Source organism: Rattus rattus, chromosome 14, assembly GCF_011064425.1.
Source record: "Rattus rattus isolate New Zealand chromosome 14, Rrattus_CSIRO_v1, whole genome shotgun sequence".
Lineage (NCBI taxonomy): Eukaryota > Metazoa > Chordata > Mammalia > Rodentia > Muridae > Rattus > Rattus rattus.
This window is the reverse complement of record NC_046167.1, coordinates 3848614-3867400: the sequence shown is the minus strand read 5'-3', so window position 1 is coordinate 3867400 and position 18787 is coordinate 3848614. Positions and strand designations below refer to the sequence as shown.

At 42.7% G+C, this 18787-nt stretch overlaps 1 long non-coding RNA gene across 1 annotated transcript in view; it reads left to right on the top strand.

Annotated features, from left to right (window-relative positions):
* Positions 1-10303, top strand: part of LOC116883939 — a 331039-nt gene extending 320736 nt beyond the window's left edge. Inside the window, exons 3-4 of the long non-coding RNA XR_004385803.1 lie at positions 5023-5170; positions 9318-10303. This is a non-coding gene — a long non-coding RNA (uncharacterized LOC116883939). The remainder of the gene's footprint in view (positions 1-5022; positions 5171-9317) is intronic.
* The last annotated feature ends 8484 nt before the right edge of the window (positions 10304-18787 follow it).

Below are 18787 nucleotides of genomic sequence, written 5' to 3'. Positions count from 1 at the left end.
TGTGTTTTTACTCTTTGTCCCTATGTAGTTAAAGGAACAAGGTTATATTCCTTAGGAAAGATCATGTTATAAAATAGATGAGTTTAGATGTCTATCGATTTGCACATATGATAAAGAGAACATTGCCTATATTCGTAATAGTTCTATTCAATGGTAGGGATAAATGGATTATGTAGTTTTCAAGAAAATGGATGAACTAGAAACCATTGGATAAGCCTACTACAAGAAAGTAGAGATGAGAGTGTTTGAGAAGAGTAGGGGATCGGTGGAAGGAAAGGGGAGAAAGAGGGTAACGGGGGAGCCAAAGGATTCGATATGCTTGAATGGATATATTATGAAACCCATTAAACATATAATTAACACACAATTATATCATTTTTAAAGCTGAATTTTACAATTGCTTTTCTCATAAAGATTATGCTGTCATGGGATAACGTACTAATGCCTGGCTTGTCGCTCTGAATCACAGGATATTTCAGTAATTTGGCTAATACAGTGATTTACAATTTAAAAAATTGTTCATTTATGCTCAGTGGTTGCATAGTCCTTTTATTTCAAGGTTGTCTGGTTTGATAATAATAATTTGGAGTTCTGCTGACTTGTTACTATGTACCAACATTCTCTTTCTCAATCCCATAAACTGAGTGACAATATTCAAACTATTTCAGGCTTTGTAATTTTATTAAAAGGAAAGGGGGGGCTGTTGTTGTTGTTGTTGCTGTTGTTGTTGCTGCTGTTGTTGTTGTTGCTGTTGTTGCTGTTGTTGTTGTTGTTGCTGTTGTTGTTGCTGCTTTGGGGTTTTTTGGTGTTGATGTTTGTTTGGTTTGGTTGTTGTTTAAACTAAGTGTTTTACATGAGTTCTTTCTTTAAACAACTGAATACTGATGTCACCTGCTTTTACTCACTCATTCAAACACAACCTTTTGTGGGCTTCGGCTTGGCCATGTTTAGTAACATAACTAAAGTTACCCCTGTTTGGGTAAAATTGAATAAAACTATTGGGAAATTATTATGCTTCTCAATTCTGTGCCCTAGTGAGTCTGAATTCTCCAGTATTAACTTACAGAATTTTATTATAAAGATACTTAAGCAATGGGTTATTATTATTAATTATTTCTCAATAAGTCCCAGTAATGAGCAAATAATTAGGCCATGCATTTCCCTGTGCTGTTTCACAATGCCTACTGTATACACACACAGTGCCTGCTCTATATACAGAGTGCCTGCTGGGGACACACACAGTGCCTGCTGTATACACACTTAGCAACTGCTGGGTACATGCACAGCTCATCTGATGTCTTATCTCTTACATTTTGTGTTGTTTCCCTTTCTCTCATACAGTGGATTAAGCAAGTGGGGTAAAGACGAACATAGCATCAAGAGGGAGAAAAAGACACGTATACCAATCTTTGCAACCGAGGGAAGTGAGCCAGTCCAGTGGGGAAGCAGGTAGCTCTGTGACCTGTGGATCAATGCAGGCTAGGGCCTTGTATGGAGTCATGGGAGGTGGGGGTGGCTGAGGCTGAGGAGAAAACTTAAGGAGAAGGAAAGGTAGGAATAGCTCAGAACTATTTGTCTCAAGAAACTTGCATACAACATCTAACTATTACCAACACTAACACACAGCAGCTGCTGAGACACTACTCCAGGAGGATGTAGATTTGGTTTTGAGACCAGGCTTTACTTCTTACAATATGACATTGATAAAATGATATGTTTTATCCCATGACTTCAGCAGGCTCAGCTGCACAATGACCCTAACACTGCTTGACCAGCAGGGTGACTGCAAGGATGGGGGCCGGACCATGCATATATAGCCATCCAAGATGGATGAAGCAAAGAAGTGCAGGCCGACAGGAGCCGGATGTAGATCTCTCCCGAGAGACACAGCCAGAATACAGCAAACACAGAGGTGTATGCCAGCAGCAAACCACTGAATTGAGAATAGGACCCCGTTGAAGGAATCAGAGAAAGAACTGGAAGAGCTTGAAGGGGCTCGAGACCCCATATGTACAACAATGCCAAGCAACCAGAGCTTCCAGGGACTAAGCCACTACCTAAAGACTATACATGGACTGACCCTGGACTCTGACCTCATAGGTAGCAATGAATATCCTAGTAAGAGCACCAGTGGAAGGGGAAGCCCTGGGTCCTGCTAAGACTGAACCCCAGTGAACTAGACTGTTGGGGGGAGGGCGGCAAGGGGGGGGGGGTTGGGAGGGAAACACCCATAAGGAAAGGGAGGGGGAGGGGATGTTTGCCCGGAAACCGGAAAGGAATAACACTCAAATGTATATAAGAAATACTCAAGTTAATAAAAAAAAAAAAAAAAAAAAAAAAAAAAAAAAAAAAAAAAAGGATGGGGGCTGGAAGCAATAACTGGCAAATCATAGTTACTATTTTACTGTTGGTGTGTATTTTCGTTTTAAGTCTCTCTCTGTATCTCTGTCTCTCTCTTTGTATTTCTCTGTGTCTCTGTGCCTCTGTGCCTCTCTCTCTCTCTCTCTCTCTCTCTCTCTCTGTCTCTCTTTGTGTGTATGTGTGTGTCTTTGTATCTCTCTGTGTCTCTGTGCCTCTGTCTCTGTCTGCCCCCCCCCTCTCTGTGTGTGTGTGTGTTGAGTGTGGTGCTTGTGTGCCACAATGCACATGTGCAGGTCAAGAGTCAACATTAGCTGTCCATCCTTGTCTTCTTATCTTTTTTGGGTTAGTCACATGTTCACTGCTGCATATGACAGATTAGCCGGCCCATAAGCTTCCAGATTCTCTTGTCTCTGTTTCCCATCTCATTACGGGAGCGTTGGGATTGCAGACATGCCCTACTTTATGTAGATTCTCTAGATCTGAACTCAGGTCCTGATGATTACATAGAAAGTGCTCTGTATGTTGAGTCATTTCTCTAGCCCTAGATACAGAATCTTCAGCTACCTATCCCCAGTTAGTTAGGAATCACCAGATATGACCCCCAAGAAGTTTACTGTAAAGATACCCAAGCAATAGATTAGTATTGCTCTAATACTAATTTGAAATATTTTATTAACCATCACTTATTGAGATAGTTACACAAACATGGAAATGGAAAGATGCCAGAATGGGAAACATGATCAACTGGGCTCATATCCTGGGTCCATAATGCACCAAGGATATGTTTTGCTGACTCTGAAGAGTCTACTGTTTGGATCTGGAGGTTGGTCCCCTGTCAGTAGAACTGTTGGGAGGTGTTGGGAAGTTAAGTATTTGGGGATAGTCCCTTGAAGGTAATTTTGGACCCTCAGTTACTTCCCCCCTCTCTCTCCCATTTCCTGGCTGCATTAACAGGCTTCCTCTGCCGTGTTCTCCCACTATTCTTCATAATGCCACCACAAGCCCAAAGCAAGAAGCCATAAACTGAAACCATAAGCCAATATAAACCTTTCCTCTTCATAAGTTGATCAGCTCGGGCATTTTCTCTCACTAATGGAAAACTGGGAGAATTAGATTTGGAAAGAATATACAAAAAAAATAAAGAGTGGATCTGATCAAAATACACTGTCTATACATAGAAAATTCTCAGAAAATGAATTAAAATACCTTAAAAAGAAAGGTTAGATATTAAGAAACAAACAGGCAGAAAAGAGCATGTGTGCAGTCCCAAAATGAAGCGGTTGTGGAAAGAGTGGTAGAAGCTTGAGTGCACACTGGCGAAGCTGAGGGGCTCGTTCTTCACCCTGGGCTTTATTTTATTGGTAACGAAACTAAGTCTCTGGACTAAGTGTCTTAGAGACACAGGCCTCAGGCTTCCTGACACTTGGACCATTCTGTCCTAGATTACACATAGTAGTATATAGAGGACTGTTTTGACTCTAAAGCCATACTTTTAAGAAATAGTTAAGTATGAATTTAATGTTTAAATTAGTAATTAATTGAACTCAGTACAATAGCTAACCTGAATTCCATGAGCTAGTCCATGTTTAGGAAGCTTGAGTCAAAACCCAATGGTGTTTTCCAATATATTCTAATTCATGGTCAGTGGAATCTTTCATACGCTCGTCCACCATTTCTTTCCAGTTGAAATGAGTTTTTCTGGATCCTAAGAGGGATTTAGAGCAACAAATACTCATGAAGAGAGCACTGCTCTTCTCTCAGCAGCTGGCCTGTTCTGTGTGCACCAGGTTCACTGCCATGAGCTAAGTCACCCCAGCTTCTAGTCACAGGGAGGTCACTGATGGTGGGTGAAGAATGTAATGTCAGCTTCAGTTTTCTGGGGCTTCCCAATGACCCTCGATCCTCCCTACACAGATGTGCTTGTCGTCCTCAACCATAATTTTAAAATGTTTGAGGCTGGACAGTTTTGTTTAGGCGGGATCCTTTGTGCTGCTCCAGCCTCTGAATTTGTCTACAACCTCACATCATTTCCCACATAGCCTGGGAGTCTATGACTGTTAGGTGTAGAATACAGTTCTCTGTGCGCTGGCCTCTCTGACTCATAGAATACAGCCTCTCTGTATGCTGAACTCTCTGGGTCATAGAATACAGTCTTTCTATGTGCTGGGCTCTCTGGGTCATGGAATACAGTCTCTCTATGTGCTGGGCTCTCTGGGTCATAGAATACAGCTTCTCTGTGTGTTGGTCTCTCTGTTTCATGGAATACAGTCTCTGTGTGCTGGGCTCTCTGAGGACAGTGCATAGCAGTAAGTCACAGGGGACTCAGCTTCTCTGCCTCCTTTCTGATTCCCAATCAGCCTTTTCTCATGTCCTCTTGCCCTCAACCATAGAAGCCTGCTGTTATTTTCATGGTTGGTTTAGTTTAATGTGTTTGCCTTGCCTCGTGCTATCCAGCTCATGTTTCTGTTAAAAAAACAAATGATGCAAAACTCCCAGCTAAGAGCACTGAGTTTGAATAGCTGTGTGTATGATTCCAATATGTCCCCTTCCATATACCAGCACTTTAATCTTTGCCCTTCCTTTTTCAGTCAGTCTGACCTCTAATTACTCGCTTAGCAGTCACTAGGCTTGAAGACTTACACTATTATTTGTATTTTACAGATGGAAATACTGGAGCCCTAAGTTTGTAGCTGATTATACCGTACCCCAGAGACAAAGGTGGGACTGCACCCCAGAACCCCTGAAAGCTGCCCTCGAAGGATTATACTACTTATATGTCAATCCCCCCTCCACCCGACTGTCTTCTTAGGTGAGTCCAACTTTTTACTGACTCTTGAGATGAGTGAATGAATTAGTAGGCAAAGCAATGTCTGTAGAATGCGGCTTCTGTAATTCTTCCCTGAGCCCAGGGAACCAGATGTCTGAGTCAAACCATGAAGCTTCCCCACACATAGGCCTTCTGAGATGAGCTGGGTATTGCTTTGTCTGTTATTTATTGGTCTTGCAGATGGCGGCCCGAGCAGACATGCTGTTTTCCAGGACGGGTATTATGTTAGCTGACTTCGATAGGCCCATCTTCCTGTTCAGACTCAGGCTAGAAGCCATCATAACCTCCACAGAATAAGAAAACCCTCAACGATTGTGCTTTCTTTGTTCAATGGATGTATGGATGGTCTTGCATCTCTAGCCCAGGAATGACCCAGTGAAGTTCCAACTATAGCCAGATTCATTCAGCCTGAGCCTTCACTATAAATCCACCAGATCAGTATCATCAGACCCAGAGAAAGGTTGCAAAGAGAGCAGATCTTACCATGGTACCAATCCTATTTAACTTGGTTCTTGGTTCATCTTAATTACTTTGTGCATCATGGTGCCCTGAATCCCTGAGAGAACAACTTAAAGGAGGAGGGGTTTATTTGGGCTCACAGCTTTGTCTTGTGCAGAGCAACACGGCATCAGGGTGTACGACAGAAGACACCTGTTCACTTCCCAGTGGACAGGAAGCAGGGAAAAATAGGAAAGATCCAGGGATAGGGGCTCCCCAACAACTCGGCCACAGTAGCCTATTACCTCTGACATGCCCTCCCTGTAAAGTTTCCCAAACCTCCCAAAACAGTAGCGCCAGCTCAGAGCCACGGGTCCAACAATATAGCCCGTGTAGGAATTTCGTGTTGAAACCCAGACCGAGGGAGCCAGACACAACACAGAGCCGGCACACCCCAAGGAAGGCAGGTCCTAGAGATGAAGTTTTGGACATCACTGGTAGGAAGTTATTAACCAGCCCTTCAGCGACTCCAGAAGCAAGAACCTACAGCTTCAGGTCAATATCAGCTTTGAGACATGAAGTTCCCTGGGCGGCCAGGCTTACAAAACAGTGTCTGAGTTGAAAGAACCAGCATCTGTTTCGAGCCATCTGAGAAGCTTCAGGGCTGTCGGACTTGATCAGCAAAAGGCCACATGTGAATAAGGGGGCTCTATGTACTGAAGCCCAGAGTGGCTAGTTCTGTTCACTCCGCCTCAAGCTGCCAGACCTCAGAAATGGAGTTGAGAGGCTTCTTCACCCTGGTGATTTACTCTGATTTCCCTCTGTACACATGTGGACTCTATTTTCTGCTGTCTTTATAAATACTCTAGTGACTGACTCTGCCAAGCTACCTTTCTCACCCCAGGGAGAAGCCAAAGAGCAGACGTTCCCACCCCGCCTCCCACTCCCTTCCTATTAGATACAACTGCAAGGGGCAGGAGCAATTTGGCTAGTCAAAGTGATGTGTGTATTTGAGTCTCTAAAGAGCCAGGCTAAACTCAGAGTCAGGGGGCTTCCATAAATAACCTATGTCCCTCCCTCTCTGTGTGTGGTTGGGCTGGAATGCCTTTCTCTTTAGAGTTGTCCATGTATCAAAGATCAAAGAGTCAACCGTTTCTGGTTGTGCTGCTCATTACAAAGCCCTCGTTCTCTGTGGGAGGATTCTGGCGAAAGCAGTAGTAATTCTCTCTGGTGACTACTTGCTGATGGTTGGGGTTGGAGGGCTCTCAAAGAACTTACAACTACTTAAAAGGACTTTTTAAAAAAAAGTACAGATGAGAATTCACTTTCAAAGGCAACTGAAAACTGGCATCTTTTGGGGTGTAGAATGTGGTAGGAGGGAGAAAAAAGTAAAGAGATTGACCCATTACCACATGGAATGTGGTTTGAGTCAGACTGGAGGTGGAAGAGTGGCCTGTGTAATTTACACACCGTTGGGAAGGCATTAGAGGCAACCTTTGATAAGCAGAGCAGAACATACCCAGAGATTGCTTTTTAAACCCCAACTAGATAATATGTTTGAAAAAATACACTTTGAACCAGTGTGCTAGGGTTTTGGAGAGAGAGAAAAGTGTGCCTTGATTTTCAGGATTGTAGATAGTCACAATGCACAAAGTAAGAGCTGGTCTCTATCTCATCCATGGGTGCCTAGTGCCACACAGTCATGTGACATCTTTAATCCTCACAGCTGTGCCCAAGGGCAATGTTTTGTTAACCCCATCCTGCACATTGGAGAACGCTCTGGTTGAAGTGCTTGCCTCAGGGTCAGGCTGTTATTAAGCACAGCATTTGAACAGAGCTCTGGAACAGAGGGGATCTGACTACCACTGATCCTGTGTTTAGTACTTCTGGCTTCTGCTGCAGTGTCTGGCATTATGGAAGCTGATGGGACACTTGGGAGTGTCACAGAAATATGCTACAACTATGGTTCAGGCTCAACTAAATGGTCCCAAGTCCAGGAGGCCTTGTTCCTCATAGTGCATGAGCGTGTGTGGCTTGTAGAACTGCTTCATATCACAGACACATTATCCATTAGAGTGTCCTAAGCTGTGTGACAAAGAAACCATGTTAAGGGGGCTGGAGAGATGGCTCAGTGGTTAAAAGCACTGGCTGCACTTCCGGAGGACCCAGGTTTGATTCCCAGAACTCATCTGGCAGTTCACAACCATCTGTAACTCCAGTTGTAAGGACTCTGATGTCCACTTCTGGCTTCTATGGACATGGGCATGTGTGCAGGCCAAACATCCACACAAATAAAGCAAAGTTTAAATTAAAGAAGGATGTTTGGGTAAACACTTGATGGGTCCACTACCTCTGAAAGGGCCTCTGGTTGGATCCTGTTGAATTTGCATGCAACATATGGAATTCTTTCACTGAAAGAAACGCCCAGACACTGAACATAGATGTCTGTGTGGGTGTCCTGCCATTTTGGGCAGTCAGAGCTAATCACTCAGTCTCTACAACACAATAGGTCTTCCTCGGTGTTCTGTGAATGGTGTTAGAAAACAATGCCTTATGAGTGACACTTGCCACGTGCTTGACAGTGGTAGTCAAAAAAATTTTTTTCCTGAAATTCATTATTTCTGTGTTTTAGTTTCCCAACCTTTACAGTATCTTCATTTTAATAAAAAATGTGAGTGGTACGAACCTTTCAAAGACAGCAACCCCTGCAGTGAAAAGAACCCAATGATTAAAGTCAATGTCAATGGCCCCGTGGTTTCCCCAGAGCCTTTGTCCTTGTCACCAACAAAACTTGAATACCAAAGATGCCACGGGATTCAATGCTTAAGACGACCTGAAAACCACAGCTACCTAAAAATGGCACCTTCTTTTGGCACATAGCATCTTTCAGGTTGCTTCTTTTTTTTTTTTTTTTTTAAGTTTGTAAAGGTCAGAAATAGAAGCAGAAAACCAGTCGGTTCTCTTTTTTTAAAAATACTGATTTAATAGCCATGAAGAGCATCATCCAAATCCTGTGGCTCTTCCGCCTCCAAATTTTCTCGAAAGGTTTCACACATGCGGTGGAAGAAAGCGTGAGTCAGCCTTCCCTTCTCCAGACTTGAAGCTTTGCAGAAATCGTCTGCCAGGTGTCGCACAGTGCCGCATATGTTCTCAGCTCCGTGACAGGAAGGAAACGTTTTTTTTGCTGAAAAGCAAGGGAGGCTGTAAAAGCTAGTTGCACTTTGCTACCTTCTTCCCTTCTCTGGTGCCTGGAGGGTTTTTCTGGTCGGGGACAGATCACTGTGTTCACAAAGCATCTCGACTCCCCAGATCCCCGCCCCCACCCCCGAGGTGGCAACCGCAAGTGGTGTTGGAGAGGAAGCATGGGAAGTGTCTACTGACCAACAGGTAGGATTCAGAAGCAGAGTAATGAAGCATTAAACAACCAGTTCCTAAAGGTGAAGCCTGGAGGCGATGAGTCTGTTCACCCCGTGAGGGTCTGTAATTTCCAGTGCAGTTAGGAACTGATCCGCAGCTGTGGAGACGTGGCCTCTGGTAGCTTAAGCCATTTGGCAAAGGTAAGGAGCCAGGTAGAGAAGAATAACAAAGCCTGAAATTATAGCGTTGCCCTTATAGGCATAACTTCATACAATATATGAGAACTCTGGAATGTTACGAGGGTGTTTTCATCTGGAAATCTGTCTTCGACAAGGCATAGAAGGATTCCACTGGTTTCCTAAAGGAACACACTGTTAGGAACTACCGCCATCTCCGTGTTAACATTGTGGAAATGAGATTCAAATGAGGTACGGATCTCTCTGGAAGCAAAAGAAAGCAGTTATGCCCTGGGTAAAATGCAAGTCGCTCTCTCGGGTGTTGTGCTAAGGAGTGTTTGGCTCGCTCCGTGATTCTTCACCTCTTGCCGATACAGTTCTGCTCTTCCGTGCTTCCTATTAGCTTGTTGCATTGGATCGTCAGTCTGGATTTTGCATATTAAATGGTGTAAGTAAAACCGATGTGATGGACTACCTGTGGCACACTCAGCTACAAAATAAAAGCTTTTTTAACCCAGGGTTTAGGAGGAAGAGGCAGGCAGATCTCTGTGAGTTCGAGGCCGGCTTCGTCTATATAGAGTTCCAGGGACAGCCTTAGTCTCAAAATATAAAACAAAACAAACAAAAAGAGTCACTACATACAGCTCAAAGAGAAAGGCAAGCCCAATAAGCCTCCCATTTGGGCTCCATGTCAAACCTTACAGGTTGAAATCTCAGGTTGTTCATCCAGAAGGCTCCTACATCCACATCTCTAATCCTGCTCCTGGAACAGCCCAGATGCAACCTCAAGACAAGCGTCTTTTTGCATAACACTATGGGACAGAATAAACGGAAGGAAAGATCCAGGAGGGATCTCTCCATCTCAGAAAACCACACTGCTTGATGATAAGATAGTGATCTCTTCCTCTGGCTTTACCGGGGAAAAGTCTCCCTTGTACTTTGAATGAGGGATTTCCCCTAAACAATGCCGATGACCTCGGTTTAGTTGCAGCCCTGGAGACCAGTGATTAAAGCAAAGCCAGGCTTATGGGGGACGCTGGGCTATAATGCCTATTATGATAAACTATAATTCAGAAGCATCTTGCAGAGACAAGAAAAGTCAAGATTTTAAGTACAGCTTTAACAACAGTTCAGCTTCATCCGGTTAAGCTGGAACATACGAGAGAAAAAAACAAAAAACAAAAAAACTTCTTTCAATCACCAATCACATCCTACCCCATAATATTTTTATTATTTAAATAATATTGATCTTTGTCACCTTTGGATTCTCTATTTACAAGTTCACATTCTCAATTAACTGTATTTGCAGTCTCAAAGTTCGTAGTAATGGTGCTTTTGCAGACATTCAAAAACTAGCACAGGGCAGAAATACATTTGAATTACAGGAAGCACACCATAAACACGTGTTCCTTTCATGGTCAGTGCAATCCCACACTTTCTTCTTTTCCTTCCCGCCCCCCATACTGTCTATATCTTTGATGTTTTCATGGTGTTAAAAAATGGAGCCCAAGTTCAATGTTACTGTAGTGTTCCAGGGACCTAGCCATACTTGTATAAAAGGAAGCAGTCTCCCGCCTGTGGAGAAAGCAGATGGCTTGGTTGAGCTTTGTCGGGGTATAAATTACAATGCTTTTAGCTATGCGGTCAATGATAACAAATCAATTATACATAATAGGTAGGAGATATTTAAAGAGAATCAGATACAAAGTTATGTGTTGATTAACAGTTAAGAATATCATCCAGAAGCTTTAAGGAGCTACACTCCTGAGGACAACCATTCAAGTGTCACCAATCCGGTCTTCCTAGTCCCAAAACAAAGCACAGTAACAACGGCTAACGAAATGCCCTGTGCTCGTCGGACAGCGTGGCACTGTCTGTGCATCCCAAGGACTGTTCTAGGTAGCTTTGGCCACCGTCTAAAATGCAACTCAGAAACAACCTCAGTAGTGAGCATCAGGTCTTAAATAATGAGGTGTCAGGTGGACCGGATCTGAATGGTATTGGGTCTTACCCCAAAGGCAGAGAAAGGAAGATGTTCTGGAAAACAAACAGAGAAAGGGTCCTTGGCCATAAGCCTTGGGTAAGCTGCTGTTAGGAATGGGAGATGGAGCTCTGGGAAGACCCTGGGAAGAGGATACTAGAAGCAGAGGGAAATGAGTGCTCACGTTAATGATGTCAGAGTCAAGACAATGGGTATGGTGCTTCCTAATATATGCAAAGGCTGCGTGTTGTGCTTGCTCGAGAGTTAACAGGAGATACCGGCATAGTGCACTGGGCTCAGTTACGTCCTTCCTATGTAAATTGAATATGTTCATTTGCTTTTCTTGCTCATGCAAGGTCAAATCTCTGCCTCGTGGCTACTCTGGTTAGACACACCCACACACACACATACACACACACAGGCCCACACAGAGAGAGGGGTGGGGGAGAGAGAGAAAGAGAGAAGAGAGACAGAGACAGAGATAGAGACACAGAGAGAGACAGAGAGACAGAGACAGAGAGAAAGAGAGAAAGAGAAAGACAGAGACAGAATAATTAATGTAGTATTTAGTAATACTATATTATATTAGCTATATTAGTATTTACTACACTATGGACGGAGAGGTTTTTTTTTGTTTTTTGTTTTTTTGCTGCCCAGTGTAGAGAAGCTGTGTTTTCTCATATTCATGCATAAGATAAGTAGTCTTATAGGCAGAAAATAGAATTTAAAGCTTGTAACAAACAAACAATTCCTTAAATGATCATAGGGAAAATGCTACAACTGCAAAAATAACCACTTATTTCCATGCAGTTGCTTGTTGGAAACAATAACCTGAGAGGGAAGATCTTCTGTCGTTAGCCTTCGATGTGAGGAAATTAGAAAGTACCAACAGAGAACCCCAGCAGTAGGGAGAACTTCCCATAATGCTCCATGGACAAGATAAATCGTACCATTTTGTCACTTAATGGTATATTAGATCAATATAGAATCTGACTCATAAGCCTGATTTAGAAACCACAAATCTGGTGGAAAAGTGTTTTTTAGTATCTCGGGGAAAGTTCTGAAAACTTTACAAAAAATAAGTGTTTGTGAAATATGGCCAAGTTATCTCTTCACACATGAAAAATGTTCTATATCTTCTTCCTGGGAGTGAAATTTGTTTTGTGAAGTCGAGATTTCTAAAAGCAATGTTAAAAGCACATTGAACCACTGCTGAAAAGTAACAACCATGCCGTCCCGTGTGTGGGATTTCTAATTAAACAAAATACTTTCTTTATATATGTTGGTGGTGCACGGGTGAGTGTGCCTGCCCAGAATAGAGAACTGTGTCCCCGAGAGTTTCCGGTGCCTGTGATGTGAGTGCTCCCAGCTGAGCTCAGGTCTCTGGAAATGCAGCACGGCCTCCTAAGCACCCATTCATCCCTCCAGCCCCAGAAAACAGCACATACAGACCATAAAACACAAGTCCACACATTGCTTGAGTCCTGGATATAATAATATTTCTGTTATAACGAATAGTGATCCCACAGTACCATATACTAGCAATTATCAAAATTGTCCCAAACCAACCACCTTCATTTATTGTTTTATTTACAAACTTCTTTTTCTTTTTTGTTGGTTTATTTATTTCTCTTTGTGTGTGGGAGTGAGTTTTTGGTCTGGTTGATTGGTTTTGTTTGTTGTTTTGGAGGTTTGCTTGCATGCATGTCTGAACATCCCCGACACACAGTGCCAGTGGAAGCCAGAAAGGGGCATCAGCTTTTCAGAACTTTAAACGTTGTGAGCCTCTGGGTCCTCAGTACCCAGCCATTGGTTGACCACTGAATTAAGCCATCACGGGGGCGATCACTTAGCAAGACAGATTGAAAGCATAATTAAAGATACGAAAATCGAACACACATTTTAGCTACAGCACAGAGAAGGAAACACTTTCTGAAGATTAATTCCAACAAATTTTCTTACAGGGAAGCAGTTTATAATAACAACATAGTATGTAATATGTCGGTTTTCAACAAAGCACTACAAAAAAAAAATGCAAAAACAAAAACAGAAAAGTATACCCCATAGCTATAGTCAAGGAAAAAGAAAGATCCATTATTAGCACCTGGCTCAGAAATAGGGCAGGATCTTTAGAATGTCAATTCTGCTATTGAAATTATATTCCCCAAAAGACAATGAAAATGTATAATGAATTAAACAAGTGTATAAGGTAGATGCACCAATCATGAAGGTTTCTTGATAGAGAAATGGAAACATGAAAAGACTCAATTATCTATGTAGATAGGTCCAAAGAAGAATAGTGTTACGTGTAACTTTTAAAACCTGCTAGCTCTTTCTCAAGAGCTCTGCCTGAGCTCCCTCAGCCTCTCCAGGCTAGCTCAGCCAAGCCACCAATGTCCACCCTGCCACTGCCCTTTCTCCTGCCCACCTTAGTTGCTGCAGATGGAAAACTAGTCACCAATGACTGGGTGAAGAATATCCTGCCCCATCCTCCTTGGCCTCTGCACACAATGGAGGCTACAAACTACAGGTGCCCCAAGGCCTACTCCACTCCACTGCCTGCTCTGTCTCCTCCCTCTTGTCCCCTTCTTTTCCTCCTGGGACCTGGAAGTCCCACCTTTTCCCCTTTGTCCAGTGATTAGTCTCTACCTCCTTTATTAACACAATAAAGAACCAATTAGGGAATCAATGCCTCCCCCTACAGAATGCATACCAAATATTGTTATGAAATTATAAACGAGCACAAAGTTAATGCAGAGAAGTCAATTATTTACTGTCATACCAGCAATAATAATCGAATTCTATCGTTAAGAGTACAACATCACATTAGCACCAAAACACCGATACTTCCGTTTTAAATCTAAATGTATATATGGGGAAACTGACAACTTTAACAAAATATGGGCACAAGCAAAAGGCAATACCATGCCCATGGATTGGAGACTCGGTAGTGACAAGGTATCAGTTTTTCCCAAGTTTATCTACATATTTAATGCATTCACAACCAGAATCTCAACACTTCATTAGGAACGATCAGCACATTGATTAGAAAGTTTACATAAAAGATAGAAGATCCCAGTGACCAACAACATGTGGAAGGAAAAAAGAAAAAGAAAAACCAGAGAAATAGCAGGATTCAACTTGGACAGCTCCAACACTTTCTATGAGGCTTCTGGAAAGAAGACATCGTGGATGGGTGGAAGACTGGCCAATCGGCAGAACAGAATGGGTAGAGTAAAACTCTATAGGTGGGATGAATGGATTATTGCCAAAGAAACAGATCAGTGAGAGAAAAGCTAGTCTTTTCAACACACACACACACACACACACACACACACACACACACACACACACACACACACACACACACACACACACACACACACACACACACGTGCACACAAAACCAAACATAGACAGAGACCTTATCCTTTCCACAAAAAATTACCTCAAATGGATCTTACAACTACACATAAAACCCCAAACAACAAAACTACCAGAAGACAACACAACATAGAATACGTTAATTATTTAATTTTTAATCTTAAGGAATTAAAATCATACAAGATGTAAAATATACTTTTTACTAAAAGTAGATTATAAAAAACTACCCATCATATTTAATTACTGTTAAAGACTTCTCATCTATGTAAGACTCTGTCAAGAGAGTGAAACGCTACGTACTAGGAGAAAATATTGGAAGACACTCGTCCAATGAAGACTCACATCTAAAATGCAGAAAGATTACTTGAGGAACATTAATCTAAGGAACCTCTTCAGTTTGGAAAACTCTGGTATACAACCCTGGAGCCTGGGTCACTGGGGACATAAATGGGTACAAACAACTAGAAAAATGGGGGGGCCATGCTGTTGTTTAATTTTTTGTTTGTCTTTTATTTTGAGACACGGTCTCACTAATGGTCCAGGCTGGCCTGCAACTCTACCTATCCCATGGCAGTTTCAAACCCACCTGCCCACCTTCGCCTCATGAGTGCTGGCATTGCAGGTGTGCAACACCACATCTGGAAGGGAATTAAGATTTAGATATTGAAATTCTCTTTTGCAGGTGAAGCCTGCTTTCTGAGCCAAACCAACAGGTAGATGCTCAGAACAAGCCCCCCAATGACCTTCAGGGAAGAAACAAAGTCATATGGTGCACAGAGTGGAACCAAGAGAAGTAGAGACAGTCCGGGAGATGCTTAGAAATGAAACAGAAACCCCAGATAGAGATACCCAGCACAGGTCATACCTTATCTTTCACCCACTTGTTCTACCGGACCAGCCCAGCCTTTCTGAAGGCACTGTTGCCCAGGAGGTAGTGCCCCAACCTGTCCCAGCCCTAGAGGAGTTACCCACCTTCCTGTCCTTCTTCCCTAGCCTGGTGGGGCCTGTCTTTGTGGGCAACAATGAGCCATGAGAGAGAAAAAAAATCTCATACCTACTGCAGTTTCCTCTGTCTGGCTAACCACACACACACACACACACACACACACACACACACACACACACACACACACACACACACACGAACCTCTAACCATACCCCAAGAACTCCCAAAGTCTGAGACCAGGACAATTTGGTTCCAACTTTCTGCCCGAGTCTGCTGTTGTACGTGCATATTATTTATTTTGTGGAAGATTATTCGAATCAACTGTGCCTCCACGGCCCCACACTCAGCATGAAGCATTATTTATAAAGAGATGAAGTAGCTCCAGCTGGCCTTGAACTCATGATCCTCCCGCCTCTGCCTCCTTCAGCAAATCCTACTGACATCACCACAAGTGTGGTCAGGATGCATTGTATGATAAAAGAATAAATTAAAAAATTTCAAAAACTGAAAAAAAGATAGAGAAGAGGAGGGAGAGAAAGGCGGGGGTGGGGAGGAGACAAGGTTAAAACTCAGCAAAATCAAAACAACCAGTGTGATTTAAAAATGGGTAAGGGCTGGAGAGATTGCTCATTGGTTGAGAGCACTTGCTTGTCTTCTAGAGGACCAGAGTTGAATTTCCAGCATCCAGGTTAGTGGCTCAAAGCTGTCTCTAACTCCAGTTCCAGAGCACCTGATGCCCTCCCCTTCTGTCCTCTGTGGGCACCTACACAACGGGAACACACACGCATTGGTTTTGCTTCAGTTACTTTAAGACAGGGTCTCACTTTGTGGGAGAGTTGTATTCCAGACTAACTTTACGTTCATGGCAATCTTTCTGCCTCAGGCTCCCGACTCCTATAATTCTAGGCATATGCCACAACACCCAGCGGAAGAACACAATTCGTAAGGGCTGTTTAGTCTACAGAGTGCAAATCCCTCCATAATGTGTGAAACAGGAAAATGCGAACGAGTCCAGTGGTTTCCATAGGACAAAGGGGAAGAGAGGGATGAGTAGGTTTATCATGGGATGTTTTACAGCAGTAGCCCTGTTCTACGCTATGCTGTGGTGGTAGATAGATGTTATTATTCAGTGTTAAAATACAGAGACCTGCACAGCATAGAGTGTAAGCCTGGATATAGACATTGATAGCAAGGTGCCAGCATTGCTTCAACGGTGTTGAGAAGCAGGCCATTCTAACTCACGGTGATAGTGATAAGAGGGGAATTCAAGGGAAGATAAGAAGCTAGGGAAAGTTTCTGAACTTTCTGCATAACTTTCCTCTAACCCAAGAGCTGCTCTAAAAGGAAAGTCTGTTAAAACACTTCTCAGAGATCTCTATAAGAAATAGTAAAAAGAGGAGGGCAAGGGAGATGGCTCACCGGCTGGGAGCTCTGGCTACTTTTGTGGAGGATCCAGGTTTGATTTCCAGCACCAAGACAGCAATTCACAACTGTCTGTGACTCCAGTGGATCCGATGATGCCCCCTTCTGGCCTCACTGGCACCAGGCATGCCTGAGGTACACAGACATAGGCAGGCAAAACACTGATACATATACAAACATAGGTTTAAAAAATAGAAAGTAAAAATAAAAACTAAATATTTAGTTCTATTCCATACTCATAGACTAGAAGAATTAATATCAAGAAAATGATCATGTATATTAATGAATGTAGTCTGCAGGGTCAACACAATCCCCACCAATGTTCCAATGACAATCTTATCAAAACAAAAAGCAAACCCTAAAATTCACGGGAAAACACAAAAGACTTTGAATAAACAAAGCACTCCTAAGCAGAAAGAACAATACTAAAGTATCACAGTAACTGGCCTCAAACTGTATACTATAAGGCCTAAGCAGTAGAGCATGATGTTGCCATGGAAACAGAGACAGCTGTTGAAAAACAGAGGGCCCAGAAACAAACGCACACAGCAACAACCATCTAATTTCCAACAAAGGTGTTACTATATTACTTTCCTCGTTACTTTGACAAATACTTGAGAAAGGTAATTGAAGAAAGTGAGAATTATTTTGGATCACAGCTTGAGAGTACAGTCCATCATGGCAGGGCAGTCACGACAGCAGAAGCATGAAGCAGCTGGTCACATTGTATCCATAATCACGAATCCTCTAATCCTGTTTGGAACCACAGCCCATGGTGCTGCCCACATTCAGAGTGAGTTTTTCCTCTTCCCTTTGGAAGCACCCTCTTGTTTCCAAGGCGATTGCCAATGCAGCAAGGGTAGCAATGAGAATCCATGTTTATGGGTTTGGAAAACAAGCTTGAAAAAACAGACAAGCCTTTTCAACGGGCAGTGCTGGAAAAGTGGATTTCCATTTGCTGGGGCTTGAAATTTGATCCATATCTCTCACCCTGAACAAAAATCTATTCAAAAGAGATCAATGACCTTAATATAAAGCCCGAAATAATGAAACTGCTAATGGAAAACAGAAAAAAAAAATTTCGAGATCAAGACATAGGTGAGAACTTTCTGAGAATGACTCCAATAACATGGGAAATAACAGCTGACAAATAAGATAGCATCATAAAAACAGAAGCAAAAGCTTCTTACGGCAAAAGAAATCATCAGCGGAGTGAAGAGACGGCCTATAGAGTAGGAGGAAAAACTTGTCAGCTGTACTTGGTAGTTAATATCTAGAGCAAATAAAGACCTAAACAAATCGAACTAAACTAACACAGGAGAAAACAGAGATCTTCTGATTAGTAAGTGAGCTATTGAACTGAATGGACAGTTCTCAAAAGGAGAAAAGCAAACAGCCAATAAATAGTAGAAAAGTGCTCAACAGCCTTAACCAGCAGAGAAAGGCAAATTAAAACTACTTTGGAAAACCATCTCACCTGCCGGAATGAATAGCAGAGGAAAAAGAAGGTACAAGTACTGGCCAGGCTGTGGACAGAGAGAATTACTCACTGCTGGAGGAATGTGAGCTATGGAGGCTTCTCAAGGAACCCAGAGCAGAAGAGCTGTGAGATGAAGCCCCAGCACTTCTGGGAATTTACTAAGAATCGAGCTCTACCTTGCAGGTGCTGCATATCCATGACTTTTTTCTGAATTATTCAGAACAGCTAAGAAATTCACCCAGATTAAGGCAGCTCTCAACAGAAAAACGGTTTAAACACAATGTGTTAGATGTACACAGTGGGATTTTTGTTCGATCATAAAGCAAAATGAAATGACATTGGTCAGAACACAGATAGAACTGAATGTCATCATGTAAAGTAAAATAACCCAGACTCAGAGAGACAGACGCAGCA